Source organism: Rhinopithecus roxellana, chromosome 6 (assembly GCF_007565055.1).
Source record: "Rhinopithecus roxellana isolate Shanxi Qingling chromosome 6, ASM756505v1, whole genome shotgun sequence".
Taxonomy (NCBI): Eukaryota; Metazoa; Chordata; class Mammalia; order Primates; family Cercopithecidae; genus Rhinopithecus; species Rhinopithecus roxellana.
In genome coordinates this window covers 35,467,943-35,490,317 of record NC_044554.1, presented here as the reverse complement: position 1 = coordinate 35,490,317, position 22,375 = coordinate 35,467,943, and positions in this window count along the sequence as shown.

Here is a 22,375-nt window from a genome sequence, read left to right as displayed (position 1 = left end):
TAGGTCAGCAGATCGAGACCATCCTGGCAAACATGGTGAAACCCCGTCTCTACTTGAAAAAAAAATACAAAAAAAAAAAAAAAAAGAAAAAAGGAAAAAAAAAAAAAACCATTAGCCGGACTTGGTGGCGGGCGCCTGTAGTCCCAGCTACTCGGGAGTCTGAGGCAGGAGAATGGGGTGAACCCAGTAGGCGGAGCTTGCAGTGAGCCGAGATCGTGCCACTGCACTCCAGACTGGGTGACAGAGCAAGACTCCGTCTCAAAAAAGAAAAAAAAAACAGAAAAAAAAAAAGTGGCTGAAAGCAAAATCAAAAGAATATTTTGTGACATGAAAATGATATGAAATTCAAACTTCAGTTCCATAAATAAAGCTTCTAATTTTGTCAATAAAAGATGTAGGGCAATGTGTTCCCTCTTGCTATATATAATACACAATATTTTCAGTGTTGCCTCTTGACCTGGAGTGTCAAAAATATTTATTATATATATGTGGCCCTTAAGTGTGCATATGTCGGGCGTGGTGGCTCACGCCTGTAATCCCAGCACTTTGGGAGGCTGAGGTGGGTGGATCACGAGGTCTTGTTCGAGACCAGCTAGACCAACATGGTGAAACACGGTCTCTGCTAAAAATATAAAAATTAACTGGGCGTGGTGGTGGGTGCCTGTAATCCCAGCTACTCAGGAGGCTGAAGCAGGAGAATTGCTTGAACCCGGAAGGCGCAGGTTGCAGTGAGCCCAGATCGCGCCTGAGCAGTGAGCCTGGGTGACAGAGCGAGACTCTGTCTCGAGGAAAGGAAAGGAAAGGAAAGGGAAAGGGAAGGGGAAAGGGGAAGGGGAAGGGGAAGGGGAAGGGGAAGGGAAGGGAAGGGAAGGGAAGGGAGAGGAGAGGAGAGCATATGGCTAACTAAAGGACACTGGAAAATGACTGAGCTTTTCATTTTGCTCTTTTAGACAGCAAAGGTCTATTTAATACCAATGACTAAAATCCTAGAGATGTATAAAATGAATATATCAGTCAACTCACAAATTATAGACAAATTCTGATTTGAAACTTAAAAAGAAATTGGGATATGAAAAAAGTAGAGTGAATTCTTACTTTTGTTTTTGAGGAAGCTTTCTTCTGCTACCACTTGAACATATAAGTTAATGGCTGTTGTTTCTCTTTTTGACCCTTATTTGAAGCAGCCTGATACGGTTTGAATTGTTATTCTCATGACACAACAAATGTAAAAGACTTAAAATAATTATGCTTCCATTTAAGCAGAATAAAATATAATTTTTAGTAAAAAAATTAAAATATTTAGCATTAAAATAATTTGTTCCTCCCTTAATATGTTTTTTAATCAAAGCAGTTCAAGTATGAGAATTATGATTTCTTGATTAATATTTTTACATTTGCATCATCTTAGGTTTTACAAGTCTTACATGAAACTACCGCTAAGCTGTTTAAGATATTATTTATCAAAACTTATATGAAAAAACATTTGAATTGAACAGTTTATAGAAACTAATTTGCATATTATTCTAAATTGAGACCTTTGTGTTATTATTTTGAAATAGATTAATTTTTTGGTGATTTTGTTTATTTGAAGGTAGAACATTTTCCAATCTTTGTCAGGGCAAAGGTGTTAATTCACATATTTACAGGTAATTAACATATATTCAGAAGCTTCACCTATTTCTAAGTGTTGTAAGTTCCTCAGATCTGAACACTGAAATTGTCAATGAAGAAGTGCAAATCTTTCTCCACTCTCCAACCCAAAGAGGGAAATACAATTTGTTGTTTTCATTAATCTAACTGCACAAAGCAACCTTCCTACTTTGTATGATGTCATATTTTAACACTGGTTCATCACAACATGAAACTTAAATGTATGTTCATTTTGTTTAAAATATTATGTTGCTTCAGAAATAAGCAGTATGTGTTAATTTTGTACTCTAATTGAAATAACTATTCAGGGGATTAGAGCACCATTCTTTATAATTCAGTGTGATAGTGTATTCCATCACCAGCAGCTCAATTTCTTTCTTTCACCATCTGTTCTTTCCTTCTTTTCTCTCTGCCAAAAATCGATAGAACTCAATGAGCAAAATTGAGCTGTTCCATAACCCAACCATATTGGGATTATTTTGTTCATAATACATTGACCTAGTTCTTACAAGTCCAGTTTAATTAGGTAAGCCCTCTGTTTATAAAAATGCACATTTACTAAACTGTAAACATTAAATGAGTGTTATAAAAGCAGCCAAAATGTTATTGTTTCAACAGTCAAGATTTTAAGATGGCAACACTTGGCAAACATAAAGCCACACACTGTCTATTTCCAACTTGGAAATCCCTTTATGCAGCAAGAGCTTTTCATGAGGATCAATTGTACACAGCCAATAATTAAAATTTGAAATGCAAGAAAAATCTGAAAACATTCTCAGAGATTTTAATATATAATTATCTATATAAAACAAGTTAATCACTTTATTCAAAATACCCTAAAATAATTTTCAGTTGTTTTATTCAATTTGAAAACTCACTCTGTATAAAGTTTTATGCACACTATGAAATGTGTCTCATATGATTGTTGCAAATATAAATATAGCAAATAACAGATAAAATTTGCAATAGCATTTTCTGAATAAACCAAATAGTTAAAGTATTTGCTAAAGTGTAGTGTTATTAGCATAAAAAGCACCAGTGAAAAAGACTCAAATCTCATTTACAAAATCACTGCCATGTGGAATCAAGCACCTTGAGAAACTGCAGTAGCTGCACATCATATACATTTTAATTTTATGTATTACAAAAGTAACTTTTACTTTCTAAATGAAATGTTAAGGTTTTTATAAATAAAAATACTGAAAAAATATAAAGCAATGCATGTTTAAAATTTTTTATCATTACAAGATAATGAGTCATCGTAACTGAGAGCTCCAGGCTGTGTTCATCTTCCATAACTTACATCAGGACTGTTCTAACAAAGTTATTTTCACCTGAAGTATCATTCATCTTTGCAAACTGAAAACTGAAATTGCAGTGTGCTTGGTGACACTTAATATTTGTCATTTCCTTTCTTTTCATTTTTTCTTATTAAAATTTTTGCTTTTCTTGCTAGAATTCTCAGTTGATGAGGGCACCTTATTTTTAAATAAATATAGACTAGAAGAGGAGCTTTGGGTTTTAATATTTGTTAAGTATGAAGCTATTTAATGAGAAGAGTAATATCCTTTCTACTAAAAAATTGTGAAGATTTATGCAAAGGAATTGTAACCAGTTATGGTCATTTGTAACAAATAGTGTCTTATTTTTTAAATTAACTTTATTATGTGCCTTAATAAGTTAATCTCATTGCAGTTTGTAATTGCATTATTTAATCTTACTTCCAAAGAAAGCATCATTCTTTTTGTGATTAATTGTAGACTATCTACGGTGATCTAACAACAAAGAAATTTTTTTTTTTTTTTTTTTTTTTTTTTGAGATGGAGTCTCGCTCTGTCGCCCAGGCTGGATGGCAGTGGCAGTGGCCTGATCTCGGCTAACTGCAAGCTCCCCCTCCCGGGTTCAAGCAATTCTCCTGCCTCAGCCTCCCGAGTAGCTGGGACTACAGGGTGCCCACCACCATGCCAGGCTAATACTTTTGTATTTTTAGTAGAGAAGGAGTTTCACCATGTTAGCCAGGATAGTCTCGATCTCCTGACCTCATGATCCACCCGCCTTGGCCTCCCAAAGTGCTGGGATTACAGGCATGAGCCACTGCACCCGGTCCAGTATTTTGTTTTTTAAAGCCAAGAAGAAACTTCTGGAAAAATTATTCCATCTTAATATTATGAATGTAAATTTCAATATCTGAACAATAGAAATGATATAATTACTATTATATATAATATTATATAATTATATGGAAATACAGTGAACTTATTGTAATTAATTTAAAAATCCTTCACTACTACTTATATACTGCTTCAGTAAACAAAACTTATAGTGAAGAGCATTTATTTAAATACATAAATGATTATCTGCAATATTCAAATTTTACAATAGTATGTCATATTACATTAGACATCCTATAAGCCAATATATTAATTTTATTAATTATGAAATTTTAACTTAGGCTTTCACTCTCGAATACTTGTGGCAGAGATAGGTTTATGGCCCATTCATTTTAGGTTTTTAAAACATTTGATCGTATTTCACTATTTTCATAAATAATAAAGAAACTTTCTCTTTTTTTGGGGAAATGTTTTTATTAAATAGCAATAGAAATATTTATAATTTACAATAGATGTGTCATTTTCATCACAATGATTAATATATTTGGGGACAATATAGAATTTGAAACACTTGGTATGCATTAAAATCATCTGGTGAGATTGTTAAAAAATAAAATACTGGCTCCTGACCTCAACTCAGGATCAATTATATTAGCCTCAACATTTTTTAAGCTTGTCAGATGACATTAATGTATGTTCACTGTTCTAGTATTATATAATTCAATACAAACTTGAACCCTCAAGAACGTAAAGTTATATATTAGAGACAAGTAGAAAAGAAATTTAAACTATTATCTGATAAATTTAGATAGTGAAGATAATTGTAAAAGTTTGCACTAAAATATTAATGCAAATGAAAAAAATCTCATATGTTCTAAATTGGTAGGTATAATGTGAGGTGTCAATTAGTTCTCACCAGATTCTGAAATAATGTGACTTTCCAGTAATTATCTAATTTGCTTATAAAATGACATAAATTGATTAAAATAGAGTTTATAATTTTCATAACTAGATAGGCATCATTTATTTCTCTCTAGGTTGAATAAAACGTGTTATTTTAATTTGGAAAATACATTGATTCTTGCTGCCAGTTACATTTGTATAAATGTATATATATTTCTTCTTTTTAGTAATTCTGTGTATATTAATATTACTGTGATTTTTATTTAATAAAACAATCAACATTATGGAAACCTAGCTGTTTTTCATGTAAAGAGACCTATATACATTCATCTTTTGGCAAATCCAAAATATTAAAGTGTTAGAAGTTAAAGCAATAGAAAATAAATTGCTATCTCAGCATGTGGCTGCAAACAGAACAAAAGAGTTTATAAATGCATCATAAATTAAACAAGTTTAAAGAGGGAGATATACCCATTAATTTAGTTTGATTTTTACAGAAATCATAAGAATATAGGAAACAACAGCCCAAGAGGCACATTATTTTGTCTTGCTACCTCTGTTTATTTTTCATTGTCCTTTTTCAGAAGCAGTGTTTTGTAATTGAGTATCAACCTGGAACATGGAATTCCAGAATATCATTTCACTTGCGTATAAATTATCCTTGACCTTAAAACATGGTGCCTTATTTCTTCATAGGTAATACCTCACTTACTGAGTGAGATATAGTTTTATAATCTACAGGAATGAAAACAGTAAATATGATTAAACAAAACAGAGGAACTCTAAACACTAATTTCTTCTAATAACTTAATTGTTGGTTTTATCTATGATCCACTTAGATATTGCCATTCATTTTTAGCTTCAAAAGATAGACATGATCATGAATCCTTTACAAAATTAAGCTATTACATCAAATTCGTCTCAATATTATGGCTCTTGTTTCTTACATTTGTATTTTAGAAGGGATATTATGCTAACTTTTATCCTATTCTCTTAGAGTGACGTTAAGCTGAACTAGAAAAATGAAGAAATTGGGACTTCTCAAACTGTGTATCTGTCTTACATAGAGAAACCTGCACCAGATGATTGTCATTTCCCTCTGTCTTATTCTGTTAACACCACTTACCAATTCTGCTGCACTCTACCCCACCTCATAGTTTCTGCTTTTCGTGACGTTTATTGTCATGAGTTCTTACAATCATCTCTCTATGTGTCTGGATGTTTGCCACACTCAACTCTCTGTGTCTCTAGTATTCAAACTCCCTAAGAGATTCAATGTAATCTTTTCAGATAGGATTCAATAACAAAATGTTTCTACTACTGAAAAGAGTTATGATACCAGTCCATGTCAGATGTATATAGAATAGAGACTGTGGCTCAGCCAAAGATAGCTATTCCATTAAATTGTGGTTGCATGATATAAAGCATGGCCAGGAACTACTGTTTCTATTATTCAGAGGAAGGTTGTGGCTGTGATATATATTTAGAATTTGTATGACTTCAAGCTTTGTTCAACTGCCACGTAGACATATCAACCACATGCCCCAAAGGCAGCTTGAGAACCACATGTGACCTTTCTAGGGTTCAATCCTGAAATCCTAATTAGGTCCCTTCTATTTATTTTTTCCTCTGCAATGATTCCTTTTCATCTTCTGGACAAATGTATATTTTTGACATGTCCTACAAGATGCACTATATTTTGGGGATATGCCTGTCTTTTTATTATTACATAATTCTGGTCGGTCATTTGCATGAATGATGAAGCAAATCTGCTGTTTTTGCAGTATTCATTCACTCATTCAGCAAGTATTCAACACAGTATATGATAGACACTCTTCCAGGCAGTGGGAATACAATAATAGGCAAAATAGGCACAAACAAATTTATATAGAATATATTGTCCATTATTAATTCAACATTGCTGCTACCCGCCTCTTTTTTTTTTTTTTTTTTTTTTTTTTTGAGACAGAGTCTCACTCTGTCACCCAGGCTGGAGTGCAGTGGCACAATCTTAGCTCACTGCAGCCTCCACCCTTCAAGTTGAATGGATTCTCCTGCCTCAGCCTCCCGAGTAGCTGCGTTACAGGCGCCTGCCACCGGGCCTGGCTAATTTTTTTTTTTTTTTTTGTATTTTTAGTAGAGACTTTCACCATCTGGGCCAGGCTGGTTTTGAACTCCTGACCTCGTGATCCACCCACCTCGGCCTCCCAAAGTGCTGGGATTACAGGCGTGAGTCACCACGACTGGCTTTTTTTTTTTTTTTTTTTTTTTTTTTTTTTTGAGATGGAGTTTTGCTCTTGTTGCCCAGGCTGGAGTGCAATGGCATAATCTCGGCTCACCACAACCTCTGCCTCCTGGGTTCAAGAGATTCTCCCACCTCAGCCTCCTGTGTAGCTGGGATTATAGGCATGTACCACCATGCCTGGCTAATTTTGTATTTTTTAGTGGAGACAGGGTTTCACCATGTTGGCCAGGATGGTCTCAATCTCTTGACCTCGTGATGTGCCTGCCTCAGCCTCCCAAAGTGCTGGGATTACAAGCGTGAGCTACTGGGCCCAGCCTCTTTTTTTTTTTTTTTTTTTTTTTAACAGGGTCCCACTCTGTCACCCAGGCTGGAGTGCAGTGGTTCTATCACTGCTAACAATATAGCCTGGACTTCCTGGGCCCAAGCGATCCTCCCATCTCAGCCTCCCCAGAAGCTGAGACTACAGGAGTTTGCCACAATGCCCAGCTAATATTTGTTTTACTTTTTGAAGAGAGAGTGCCTCTGTATGTTGTCCAATCTGGTTTCAAACTCCTGTGCTCAAGTGATACTTCTGTCTTGATCTCCCCAAAGTGCTGAAATTATAGGCATGAACCACCTCAAATGTCTCTATCTCATCTTTCTTATCTTACCACTTCACACACTCCACATTTTATATTTTCACATATTCGATATACTCATGTTTAGTGTAAATACAAGCTGAATTGTAAGTTGACAAGGATCTTATTAAGAAGGTATTGGCAGGCCGGGAGTGGTGGCTCACTCCTGTAATTCCAGCACTTTGGGAGGCAGAGGTGGGCAGATCACTTGAAGTCAGGAGTTCCAGACAAGGTCCATCAACATGGTGAAACCTTGTCTCTACTAAAAATACAAAAATTAGCCGGGTATGGTGGTCCACACCTGTAATCCCAGCTACTCAGGAGGCTGAGTCAGGAGAATCACATGTACCCGGGAGGCAGAGGTTGCAGTGTGCTGAGATCATGCCACTGCACTGCAGCCTGGGTGACAGAGTGAGACTCTGTCTCAAAAAAAAGAAAGTACTGGTGTATATAACTAGCCATGCTGTAAGTGAGCACACATGCCTACCATATATAATACTTTTTTTTCACTAGAACAGAAAAGATTTTCCCTTCCAACATATTAAGTACTCAATAAGTATTTACTTTTTAACTCATTGGCATCAGGTGTTACCTAAATGCCCCCATATAATTACATAATTACAATGATTTTTAATTTAGCTATTTCTAAAAATATATATTGTTGCCCAAATTTCCTTCAAAATATTGGTCTACTTTTAAGAGGGGATGAGAGGAGAGCAGCATTTCTTGATGAGATGTTGATGGGTTCTTGTCACAGTAGAGATATTTTATTTATTTATTTATTTACTTACTTACTTATTTATTTTGAGACAGGGACTCACTCTGACACCCAGCCTGGAGTGTAATGACACAATCACGGCTCACTCAGCCTCCAACTCCCAGGCTAAAGCTGTTCTCCTGCTTCAGCCTCCCAAGTAGCTGAGATCACAGGCACGTGCCACTATGCCTGGCTAATTTTTGTATTTTTTGTAGTGACGGGGTTTCACCATGTTGCTCAGGATTGTCTTGAAAGCCTGAGCTCAAGGGATCCACCCACTTCAACCTCCTAAAGTGCTGGGTTTATGGTACTTTGAGATTTTTCTAAGGTAGCACTAGAGCATATTCTAAAATATACACATTAATAATTTTCCTTGGTGAGTTCTTTATATGATTATATTAAAACGCAGATTATTTGTCACCTGGGACTACTACACTGCTAGTAAGGAATGTGTTAAGAGTTAAGAACTATTTTCTGATTCATTGTTTCAGGGCATATAGGCAGTGTGGTGCAATAGACAACAGTATTCTTAAGCCAAGCTGTCCTTGTTCTGTTCTCAAGTGATTTACTACATACAAATTATACATAGCATACATTTTCTCACTGTAAACTGGAAATAATAACAATATCTACCTCATAGGGTATTGCTAGGACTAAATGTGTTCATATGGGTCTGCGTGGCCTGTATAAACATTCCATAAGTCAAAGCAGTTGATGTTGTTATCAGACTATTGTGATCGACAAATACACAAGATTATCCAAACATACAGTTTTATCCAATGGGATAAATTATCCCATTATCATCCAGAGAATGATAAAGAAATATGATAAAGAAATGTTTACTCAGCCACTGAGTATTATTTAACTACAACTCTAATTTTTCATAATTATGTAAAAGTTTTGGAGCTAAAAGTATCAAGTTTTTTCCAAATTTTTTTTATTGGAAACATCTTTCTATTTTAGTAACAATTTAGGATAAGTCATGGCAATGCATTTAGTGACAAATTAGTAGAGTTACAGAAAATGGTTCCCAGGATTTATTCAAGTATTTTAAAAATAATTTTTCACCTTTGGTTTTATGATAAAACGTATCTGGTAAAAATAGTACTGTGTGTCTGGACACGGTGTCTCACGTCTGTAATCCCAGCAGTTTCAGAGGACGAGGTAGGTAGATCACCTGAGGTCGGGAGTTGGAGACCAACCTGACCAACATGGAGAAATCCCGTCTCTACTAAAAATACAAAGCTAGCCAGGTGTGGTGGCGCATGCCTGTAATCCCAGCTACTCGGGAGGCTGAGGCAGGAGAATCACTTGAACCCAGGAGGAAGAGGTGGTGGTGAGCTGAGATTGCTCCATTGCACTCCAGCCTGGCAGTAAGAGAAAAACTCCATCATAAAAAAAACAAAAACAAAAACAAAATTGTACTGCGTGAAATCAATTGCCATTTTCTCATATGAATGTGATTTATCTGAAAAGCCTAAATACTGGCAAATGGAAAAAATGATTCAATTGGATGGGGATCAAGAATTTACATATAAGATTTCTCCCAAATATTGGTCAACCTGCATTCATAAACTTTAGGGATACAGAAAAAATATTTATTTATACCATTTATTTTATTAATTGTTTAACATGTAAAACTACATATACAACAATATATGGAGGGATATTGCTTTCTTCCAATTTCGTATTTTATTATCTAATTTTGTTCAAGGTATTTCTATGCATCGTTGATATCAGAATGTGCACATTATTTAAGCTGAATTTTAAGTCATGAGTTCATCATTTTAACTTTGCTCTTTTTGAAAATTGTAGGTGGATGTACACATATTCATATAACATAAGGACAGTTGATTTCTTTTATTTGGTCTCTTACTATATATTTGCTGTTACCATCTATCTTCACTCACTGTGCTGCTTTTCAAAAGTGTGTTTTAAAAAGTATGCATACCTGTGTACACCCATTCATACACACATATATATGGCTTAAAATGATACATTTATACCTTTAAGTATAATTGAATGGAACTAAAATATTTTACAAAGCATATGAATACAGGAAAGAGCTTGGATTTTAGAGTCAACAAGTTTAAATCAAATTTTAGCTCTAGCAATTTATTATGTGGATTTTGAGAAATTATTTTACCACTAATAGCCTACTTTTGGTTACATATAAAATAAAATTTAGTGGTATTTATCTTGCAGAGTACCCAGAATTTGAGTTTCTTGACTTACCAGCAATTACACTGATTAATCACTTGTATTTTCTTGACTTTGGTATACAACTCCTAATGCAAGATCCTAGCCTCCATGTAGTAGCTCTCTCCCTAGGTACTTATGGAAGTTTACAGAGTCTATTTCATGAAACAAATCTAATGCAGCTAGCATGAACTATTACACAGATAATACTATTGTTTAATTGTGCCTCTCTACTCTCCTTGGGCCTAGTAGTACTGGGTGGACATGGCTACAGCTTTGCTAAGTTTTATAGCGCTTCTAAGCAAGGTATTGCTTCTAAAAACCTGAGGTGCCCAAGCTCTCTGGTTGTTTATGGGTAAGTGAACAGTAATGATGCCTTCCCAGACTGTGCAACATTCTACAATAAAGGGAGTTAAGCTGCTACTTGTGTTCTGAAAAGTGTTTTAAACAAATCATATCTATTTTTTCCTAAAATAAAAAAAAAATCGAGGATATGAGCCAAAAGACAAATTAATACCATTGCTGTACTTAGAATCAGAATCATCCTTCAGTTTTTATTCCTGAGAGTTGTTATGAAGTTTTTCTCTCTTGTCTCTCCCTTCACAGGCCCTAAATCACATGAAGGGTCCGCAGGTCCAATTCCTGAAATTTAGCCAGGCCTGGATCCCAGGTTTGACTCTAGCTGTTCACGCTGCTTTTCTCTTCTCTGCCCACCCTTCCTCACCCTTTGCACATTTACATTTGTAAAATCATACTATCGTGTACACACAGGGTCAACTCTGCCAGCCACTCACAGAGCATAATAACATCCAATTGTTTCTGTAGCGACTCTTTTTTTATTAGAGAAAAAAATAGACCTAATAAATGGCATTTTGGAGCAAATTCCAAACATAAAAGAGCTTCTGAACACTGATATAAAATGAATTATTAAAACATATACTTATCCTATTCAACAGGCACTATATGAAGCTAAATATTCTTGCCCAGTAACATTAAACTCAAAATATAAACATTTTATTTTTAGTAAATCCAATAAGACCATATGTTAAATATTGTATACTTAAGCAGGCTACACTCTCAGCACTGGGAATTAGGGTCAGGATTTAAATTACTGCAGAGCCAAGCAGTTTTCTGATATATTGTCAGTGTTGTTTTTAATAATAAGCTCATATCAAGGTGCTAGAAAAATGAAACATTAATAGTATTAAATGAACTTAAATATTAGTTTTTCTAGAATATTTTAAAAATAGAATATACTCATATCATCTCTTCTTACAGTCAGCCTCTCACATTTTAAACATATATTTGCTTTTGTTCTTTAGTAAAGACTACATGCAAATATTTTTATATGTGAATGAACCCCTATCCTGTGTCTGCTCTGTACCAGTTCCAAAATTAGACCATAAAGATCTAGCAGTTCTCTCCATAAATCAAGGCATTCCTACAATGTCCAAAAGCAGGGAAAGACACACTGTACAATGAAATCATTTCACACACCACTTCTAGCCACCTATTTCATGAGCTTGCCAACGACTTTTATAGTTTGGTAGTGTGAAAACCTTCTAACACTGATTTTTCTAATGTAGAAGAGCCTCATGGGACCTGATGTCCCATGAGGGTGTTAGGGATGATTTGTGCTGTAGACAGTGTTTTGTAGTCTAAGGATTGTGTTTTTACATGCTAATTTCTAGATTAAATTTTAATTTTTTTTTTTTTTTTGAGACAGAATTCCACTCTTGTTGCCCAAGCTGTAGTGCAATGGCATGATCTCAGCTCACTGCAGTCTCCGCCTCCCGGGTTCAAGTGATTCTCCTGCCTTAGCCTCCCGAGTAGCTGGGAGTGCACCACCACAACTGGCTAATTTTTGCATTTTTAGTAGAAACGGGTTTTCACCATTTTAGCCAGGATGGTCTTGATCTCCTGACCTCGTGATCTGCCCACCTCACCCTCCCAAAGTGCTGGGATTACAGGCATGAGCCACCACTTCCAGTCTAAATTTTAAAATTCTTAAATAAAAAGTATTATCCTCTTCTACCCATGCAACAACCACCTTTCATCCTAATTCTGGTGACCATGTCTGCTGAGGCTCACAGAAAGGGCAGTTGTGATAAGGGTCCTGTCTTCCCATCAATAAAGTAGAAATAATACTACCTACCCTATGGAGTTATTTTATTTTATGTATTTATTTATTTTTTGAGATGGAGTTTCACTCTTTTTGTCCAGGCTGGAGTGCAATGGCGGGATCTCGGCTCACTGCAACGTCTTCCTCCCAGGTTCAAGCAATTCTCCTGCCTCAGCCTCCCAAGTAACTGGGATTACAACCACGTGCCACCACCCCCAAGTAACTTTTTTGTGTTATTAGTAGAGATGGGGTTTCACCATGTTGCCCAGGCTGATCTCGAACTCCTACCTCAGGTGATCCACCCGCCTTGGCCTCCCAAAGATGTGGGATTACAGGCCACTGCACCTGACCCCCTATGGAGTTTTTTTTGTTTGTTTATTTGTATTTATTTATTTATTTGTTTATTTCGAGATGGAGTCTCACTCTGTCACCCAGACTGGAGTGCAGTGGTGCGATCTTGACTCACTGCAATCTCCGCTTCCTGGGTTCAGGTGGTTCTCCTCCCTCAGCCTCCTGAGTAGCTGGGACTACAGGCATGTGCCACTGCATCCAGCTAATTTTTGTATTATTTTTTTTTTTTTTTTTAGAGACAGTGTTTCACCTTGTTGGTCAGGCTGACTATGGCATTATTTTAAGTTTGTTATATATAAAGGGTATGATAGAACACTTTGCATAGGTTAGAACTAACTAACTATGGATGGATGGATAGATAGATAGATAGATAGATAGATAGATAGATAGATAGATAGATAGATAGATAGATAGTTTTTTCTGATCTTACGAAATGGTCTATAGTAAACACGTAAGTACCAATATTTGGTGCAATTCTGTCAATGAGGATAAATGTGGAATCATTATAATTCTTAAGAATGTATATTCACTCCAAGTTTTCAATACCTTAGATTTTAAGACCTCACAGTTATCTCATAAGACTTAAAATCAATCATATTTTGAGGGTCAACTTACAGTCTTTTTGCCTGTTTTTATTCCTTCTGGTGTGAAAATTGATGCTTTTTCCATCATGTAACTCTTGTTCACACTGGTTTTGATGTTTTGTTCTGTTTTGTTTTGTTTTCTGGCTTTCTAACAGCAAAATGTGCAAATTATGAAACTCATATTAAGCTCATTAGAACACAGTTGTTCACACCCAGTTAGCATATAAGTCATTTTCTAAAACTAATGGCAAAATTGGGTCTTTCCAGTCCTCAAATTATAAGAAGCATTAATCCTGAGACTGCATCAAGAGCTAAGGGTCTAGCTATATTTTTTGATGGTTTATTCTGTGATTGAATTATAGTATCATTAAGTAGCATGATTCTCTAACTGCAAATTGCCTTAATGTTGGAAAGCTTTTCTCTACTGGTGTGAAGAGGTGGTGTTCTAATTTTATTTCCCCCACAATTACTATGTCAACTCTTGGAAGTAAGGCAAGGGTAGAATGACAGAGCTTCATGTAGGAGTTTTGCATCTAACTTGTTTAGCTATTTGACAGGATTTATGTGTAATATTTCCTGGAGAGAAATACATTTGTAAAGATCAGTGCGTCCATAAACATCACTCTACTTATTTTAAATTACTTAAAAATAAAAGGGTGTGGAAAGAGATTTTTTTTTTAAATTGCTATTCTTGCAAGATGTAGCAGTTAGAATGAAATGCCTCTGTAGATGTAGAAATAATCTTTTAGTATCACCATAATTATATTAAGCACTAAAATGTGAATTATAATTTTGTGAATATTTTACCTTTAATACCTTGGTAAACAATTTATAGTGGCTGTTCACTATGTACTATGTACAGTGGCAGATAGTTCTGAGTTTCTACAAAGAGGGGAAGGCGGACAGAATATGCAGTCTCTTTCTTTAAAAAACAAATTGAAAACCGTTAAACCTTCTGAGTTAACGATAATGTGAAGTCATTAATTTATCGGGTCCAGCAAGTGACGTGGAGGTGTTTTTTTTTTTTTTTAATTGCCTACTTTCCTAGATGCCAACTTTAAAACGTGGTCTGTAAAATTTAATTTAGGACTGAGCTATGACCTATGATATAAATTCAGGAAATACTTGTCATCAACATAAACTAATATGCATTAATTTTTATAGAAAATTTACAAGTTTTCTTTGCTGTTATCTTGTGGATTTTTTTTTTTTTTTTTTTTTTTTTTGAGACGGAGTCTCGCTCTGTTGCTCAGGCTGGAGTGCAGTGGCGCTGTCTTGGCTCACTGCAAGCTCCGCCTCCCGGGTTCACGCCATTTTCCTGCCTCAGCCTCCCGAGTATCTGGGACTACAGGCGCCCGCCACTGCACCCAACTAATTTTTTGTATTTTTAGTAGAAACGGGCTTTCACTGTGTTAGCCAGGATGGTCTGGATCTCCTGACCTCCTGATCCGCCCGTCTCGGCCTCCCGTGCCCGACCCATCTTGTGGATATTTTAATGATAAAAAAATCTAGAAAGAAATTAAAATTCAGGGCATCACAACGATTTGCAAGTGTCAATGTAAGAATTATTAGCAATAAAAATTGTCTCAATAATTTTTAATCCAAATTTCTTTTAATTAATTTCTTCTGAGTACCGACAGTGTGCTAGGCACTGTGTTAGGTACAGGCTATGTAAGGAAGCGAAAACATACATGGCACTACCCAAATGATACTTATCATCTAGTTGGGAAGAGAGGCAGTGCACAAAATTATGGGAAATATACATATATAGAGTTTCATCCTATGATAAATGCTGTAGGCAAGTAAGCCCTCATAAGAAAATCTAACAGGGAGGTTTACTTTTTGTTGTCACATCAAGTAAGGCATCACTAAAGAAGGAACTGTTGGTCAGGTACGGTGGCTCACGCCTATAATCCCAGCACTTTGGGATTACAGGCAGGTGGATCACGAGGTCAGGAGTTCAAGACCAGCCTGGCCAATATGGTGAAACCCCGTCTCTATTAACAATACAAAAATTTGCCGGGTGTGGTGGTGTGTGCCTGTGGTCCCAGATACTCGGGAGGCTGAGGCAGGAGAATCACTTGAACCTCGGAGGTGGAGGTTGCAGTGAGCCGAGATCGCGCCACTGCACTCCAGCCTGGGCAACGGAGCAAGACTCCGTCTCAAAAAAAAAAAAAAAAAAAAAAAAAAAAAAAAAAAAAAAAAAAAGTAGCTATTAAATTAAGCATAAGGTTCAATGTAGCAAAGGGAAGAACAGGTAGAGAGGATTGGAAAATTCCAGACCAAAGTTATAGCATCAGCTAAAGACCTATGACAGAAAAGAACTTTATCTCTAAATGTAAAGAAGGAGGGAGGAATTAATTAGATACTGACTCTATTATGGCAGGGACTTAAGGAAAATTTAAATGTTGGGATTTCTATCCCATATGTAAAGGGAAACATAGTAGAAAGTTTGCACAGGGAATTGTATGATATTATCTATGTTTTAAGGGTATATGCCTGATAGTTCTGTGTGGAATACATTAAATGCTGTAGTCAAATAACATAGCCTATTTAGAATTCTGTTGCATGAGTACAAGGAGAAAAGAGTGTCTTGAACTAGGGCAGTAGTGGTGGCAAGTGAAAGATGTGTGTAAGATTGAGATGTATTCTAAGGATGGAGTTAACAATGACTTTCCGAATTTGGGTAATTTCAACGACTGGTTTTCTATCAATTCCCTCGTAGTTAAAATGTAGAAGATACCTTAGTCAGAATATTAAAATTGCTTGAACTAGTCATATGCTCCAGCGCTATTTTCATATACACACAAACTAGATAAGAACACAACACCCACCTTTTAATATTTTCCCAGCAGATCTGCTCTCCAGCATCCCCTTAACATTAAGAGATTTTAAACAGTGTTGTGGTCATCAATGATAACAACAAAACCGTGCGTGTGAATTCTCAAATTAGTACTCAAAAGACTGTGAACTCAAGACTTTTGAGATGCCTGCAGATGCTATTCATCTCTCAGCAATGAAGTATGGTATTTCAAAGGATGTAGTCATTTTACAGCATGGAAAAATGGTTTAAAGCTAGTAGTTATATCTGCATTGTTGCATGTAAACACACATTGTAAAGTATTGTTATGAGAAGTCTGGAAAAGCAGAAGCACCAGTTTGAAGGAAAATTAGCAGACTTTAATACTCAAAGACATGTTAATAATCGGCATTTCATCTACTGCCATTTAAAAGAGTGCATTTTTACTCATGCACATATTCAGGTAATGTGAAAATTGCATAGAGCATTTAATCTCTTGATCAAAATGTACCCAGATTAAAAATTACATTACTGATTGCCAATTTTTCAGGAATTTAAAGACAAAACAAGTTCTATACATGTATTTTAAATCAGTGCTGGCGTGAATAGTAGACATTTCAAGCATGGCCATGATATTGCAGGTGAAAAGGTTAGTTACAAGTAAGAATTTGATAATAATGTATTGTAAAACCAGCTCTGGGATTGATAATGTTATACAGAGTTCCTTTAATAAAAGAAATTGAAATGTTCTTGAAAGGATTCACATTTTATGGGTCAGGCGAGAGGACTATGACTTTCGTTCAAATAAATATATAGAGAAAAAAATCTTATGGCTAAAACACACAGCCGGTAAAAAAACATAATCTTCCCACATACATTTCATGTCTTTTTGACATGTGTATCTTCACTGTATACAGACTCGCATGCGTACAAACTTTCCCACAGAAACATGCCACATACGTAGAATCGGAATGTATATTTTGTAAATAATTTCTTCACACAGAATCCAGTCAATGAATATTAAAGGAAGTGATAAAACGATCATTTCTGTGGCCTCCTCAATTATGCAACAATAATCTAAATCATTTTTTCTAATGGATTATATTGGAAACGCTAGCAAGTTGAGAATGCTATCATAGCTCTAACAATAACATTTATAAAATGTTACACTTTCAGAGGTTCATGATTACCTGTCATGGGTAATATTTGAAAGATTACTTTTGTCACATAAGGTTCACCAGTGGAGACTTCAAATTTGACTGAGTCTAAATAACCAAGTTGTTGTCATAACCATAAGTAAAAAATGTTATACTTTAGTCAGAAATACATCCTAAGAAGTAAGAAAGTATAAACACCATAATTTCTTTATTTTTTTTCTGATGAGTCATGTAAACATCAATAACCTTTGATTTTAAAGGATGATATGAAAAAAGCAAAAACAAAATGTGACTTGTTGTAATTTACAAAATCCTAATTATAAAAAGCTGTATAGAAACTTTAAAAAATTGGAATCATTTTAACTCAAAAAAAGGGCTTTAAAGATATTCAGACATTACATCATACTTTTTTAAGTTTGCTTGAAAAATATTTAGAGATAGGTATTTTATATGTGGTCAAACAGAGTCAGACAAAGACACAGAATCTTGCCATTAGTACTGTTATAAATCTATCATAGGGTTAAATAAAATACTCTGAGCAAAAACTGAGCTTTCTGAATCTTCTTTTACCCTACAGTTAAACTAAGTATGTTTGAATCTGAAAATTATATTACGTTGATATAAATACAAGAAAAAAATTATTAACATAACTTCTAAAAAAGTCTCAGCAGCTCTTACCAGCAAATGGAATACATACTTTAAATTCTATTTTATTGGAAAAGTTAGAGTAAGAAAACATTTTGACTTTAATCTTCCTTATCCTCTCCTACATGATTAAATTAAGATAATGAGTGTAAAGCAGAAACAAGTAATGCAAGCCAGGAACACTGCATTTGGTAACCACTTAAGGCAATGTTTGGTAAAAGTTGACACAATTTATAATCCAACGAAGAGAAATTCCTAAAGTGGAAAAGATGGCCTATTTGAGGTCAAATGATTTTGCCAAGTTGTTTGGGAAGAAGGAAGCATACCTGCCCAAAGCACACTGACTTCTCAAAATGTGGAAGCTGTGGACTAGTAAAGTATAGAGTTTAATGAAAGCTAAAATAGACCACAACTCTCCCAGAGAGTTGGAGTAAATTTTAAAAATATGAAAATTCAATGTAAGATGTGCATATTTGAGCTTAATTAAAAGAGACACTTTTTTATATGGTCCTGGATATGCTGATTCAATCGTAGGCAGAATCCTGCGTCATGAAAATCTTCATGGGAAAGAGTGTTGATAGATAGGTCTTGAGTTGGAAGTATGAGGTCACTGGTTCTTATCCTGAGGAGAAAACCTGGACTTAGTCCATGAAAAACAGCTGGTTTTGTAAAATGCAATATCTTGCACACAAATGGAATTAAATTAGCTACTGTCATTTTAAGGATTCCACAACTCTCAAAGAGAGGTGGACATTTGGATCCAAGACCTTCAGACATGCTGCTTCAGCATGAAAATATAATTGTCCTCGAAATAAACCAATAACAGGCTTGACCAAAAATATATTGATATAAATGTATTTTCTAAAAATATTGCCTCTTAAAACTTATAGCAAATATAAAGTGACAAGTTCTATTTTTTTTTTCAATTCTAGGCATATGATTGAAATTCTAGGAAACCATCCAGATTTCTTATTTAGACAATATGAATTAATAAATTCATCTGAATTACATCTAAAATATTTATTGCACTAACGTCATCACCGGCCTTTTTTTTTTTTTTTTTCCTGAGAGTAAGTCTTGCTCTGTCACCCGGGCTGGAGTACAGTGGCGCGATCTCGGCTCACTGCAACCTCCGCCTCCGAGGTTCAAGCGATTCTTCTGCCTCACCCTCCTGAGTAGCTGGGATTACAGGTGCCCATCACCACGCCCGGCTAATTTTTGTATTTTTAGTAGAGATGGGGTTTCAACATGTTGGTCAGGCTGATCTCGAACTCCTGACCTTGTGATCCACCCGCCTGTAATCCCAAAGTGCTGGGATTACAGGCATGAGCCATCGTGCCCGGCGTCATCACCTGTCTTTATGTTTTATTTACCTTAAAGAAAGGAGCTTATCTGTATTGACTTTTCAAAATAAGTAGCCAAAGAAATGTCTATGATTTTTAACCAATTTCCACCAAACTATTTTCCCCTAAATATTTTGACATCCCAGCTTTACTCATAAATTGTATTGTATTTTTAATAGTTTATTATTAATATTACAGTATCTCTCTAAATATTCCTTGAAAATTAAGTTACACTATATATATAAAAAAAGGTTCTATCTTGTACAGAATTGAGAGACATTTGGTTTAATAAGGTTTCTATAAGAAAATGTCTTGACAGCTAGACCTCCCAAAATCTTTAATATATTTATTTGAAATTAATATAATAAAATATGTAGTGTTCTCCTGAATTCATTTTCTCATGGAACTCTTTCTTCCATTGAACATCACAAGGAACTAGTGTTTTATGGAACATCTCCATAAAAGATTCATTCATTAATATGTATGTTTGCTTTCTTCAAGCAAAGAAATGGGTGAATTGTTCTTAATATGTAAATAGTGTTATGTAAATAGAAAATATTTTTAATTTTTATTTGAACTATTCAAGATTTTATATCAACATGCTTTTCTTGTTTAATATTATGCTTAACTGTAGAGAAGTGTAATAGAAGCTAGAGAGGAAATAAAAGTCTTTGTAATTAAAAGTAAATTTTATTAAAGTACCATTTTAGACCTCAAATGGTATATCTATATTAAAGGGGAAACTCATGGCAGAGTTGTTTAAATAACAAAAACACATTTAAGGAAAGACTCACCATAAAACAGTGCAAGGCTAAATTTAAGAAACTACTTAAATGTAGAGATTAAAACATGCATCTTTTCATATTTCATGCTGTTTCCTTTGGGGAAAAACAAATCACCTTTTATTCTCATTTACTTGCCATCACATGATCATAAGGTAAGATTTCTAAGGTCAGTAACAACTCTGATGCAGTGTATATTAAATCAGTGTGTGTCCTTTCCTCTGAATGTTATAAGTGAACTACTGATAGTTCAAATGCTCCCTCTTTCTTTGATGTCCACAAAGATGATAACCAACTGTATGTATGTGGATGACAGGCCTCTCCTGATAGACCCTCTTTTAACTTCAAGTCTGCTGATAATTGGTACTTTTGCAACAAGAGCATTTTCAACTACCTGAATCAAGACTTTCATAGCAATATCACTTCCTGGTTCTTGACAGCTAATGAAGTGGCAAAGCAGGGCTGATAAACTCCAGAGCTTATCAAAAGGAGGGTGTAGCATTTTTTAGATTCTGATTTACTAAATGAGGTGAAAGTCATTAAGATCATCAAACAAACTCAGCTGTGAACTTTTAAACTAATTTCTTGATTTTTTAAGTAGAAATATTTTTAAGTGGAAGTCATTTTTCTACCTTGAGTACTTAGAAATGATAAAATAACAGTTATAATTGGGAAAGGCTAGAATTTTTTCTCAATTTTGTAATTCTGCTAGTTTTTACAACTTTTTTACATTTAAATGCAATCGCATTTAAGCTAATAAAAACAAATGCCTGCTTTTCATAATTGTCTTATAGAAAATATAAAAATAAAATACATTTTTAAAATCTTGGAAATTTTGTGAAAATATATTGCCACTTAGAGACACAGCCAAGTACATAATCTCAGCTTCTAAAGCAATTTTGTGAGGCAGACATTCATAGGTAATTATTTTCATAACAATTTATCAATTTGAGGGTAAAGTTAAAAAATAATTCCTACCAGTTATCCTCAAATAAATAAAGTTTCAATTTTAAATACATAAAACTATTTTCAACTATTCAATCCAAAACTGATTAGTGACAATATTGTTATAAAGATGTGATTGACAAAGATACTCATTTTTAAACTCTTTACATGCAAAATAAATATCAGAAAAATGAAATAATTAAGAAATCAGCAACTTTAATGATATTACATGACTCTTCTGGTTGCTCACATTAAACTGCCATGAGAGTTCATTAGAATTTAATAGCAATAACACTTACTTCCCCTTCTTTCATGTGGAAAGGCTAATTTTACCCTTGTTCTTCTCTGTCTTCAAACTAATGTTAGTGTCTCATTTTCAATGAATGTTGTGGCCAGCAGGGATTAAATAGAGATCATATTTCACTCTAAATAAGGTTTATGAACTGTAATTTTAACATTGTTAGTAGTGTTTTGCTTTTGTTTTGCTTTTGTCAATGGTATACAATCATGTTTTATGATGAAGTAGAGAAGGAAGTTTAATGAGAAATTAGCTTATGCTATATTTTTGCTCAATCTTCAAGAGGTAAATCTGGTTCTGAATTTGACATTTGAAATTGTGAGGATTAATGTTGTGTGTCCTGCATTGGTCTAGAAAATCTTTAGTCTATTGTCCTTTTCAGCCCAGAGGTGTGCTTGATTTAATGGGTCCTGGGAGAGCAGGGATTTTCAACAAACGAGCTGGAATTTTAGCTTCATTCAAGGGAATCATGCGTTGTCCTTAGGGGTCTTAAACCAAACCTGGCTCACATAATATTTAACTTCAGTCTTACAACATTTCTAAATATGACCCAATTTTAGACAATGATATTAATGGCAAGAAAGTATTTGGAAACAAAATGGAAGAATTTAATCTTTTCTCATTTGCCAATTAAGATAAAAACCTTAAGTTGTTATTTGTTTTTTCTCTGCCATCAAAATAATTTCTAGAATTAATACTTTCAGATAATTTCCACTAAATAATTACTTGGGGAGAGCTGAATATAGTAGAACTTAATCTTGTCCAATTTATCTACATGATAATCCAATTATTCCTTCTTTTCTTTGTATATACAGTTAACTCTTGAACAAGGTGGGCTTAGAAGAATCGACACTTTGTGTAGTCAA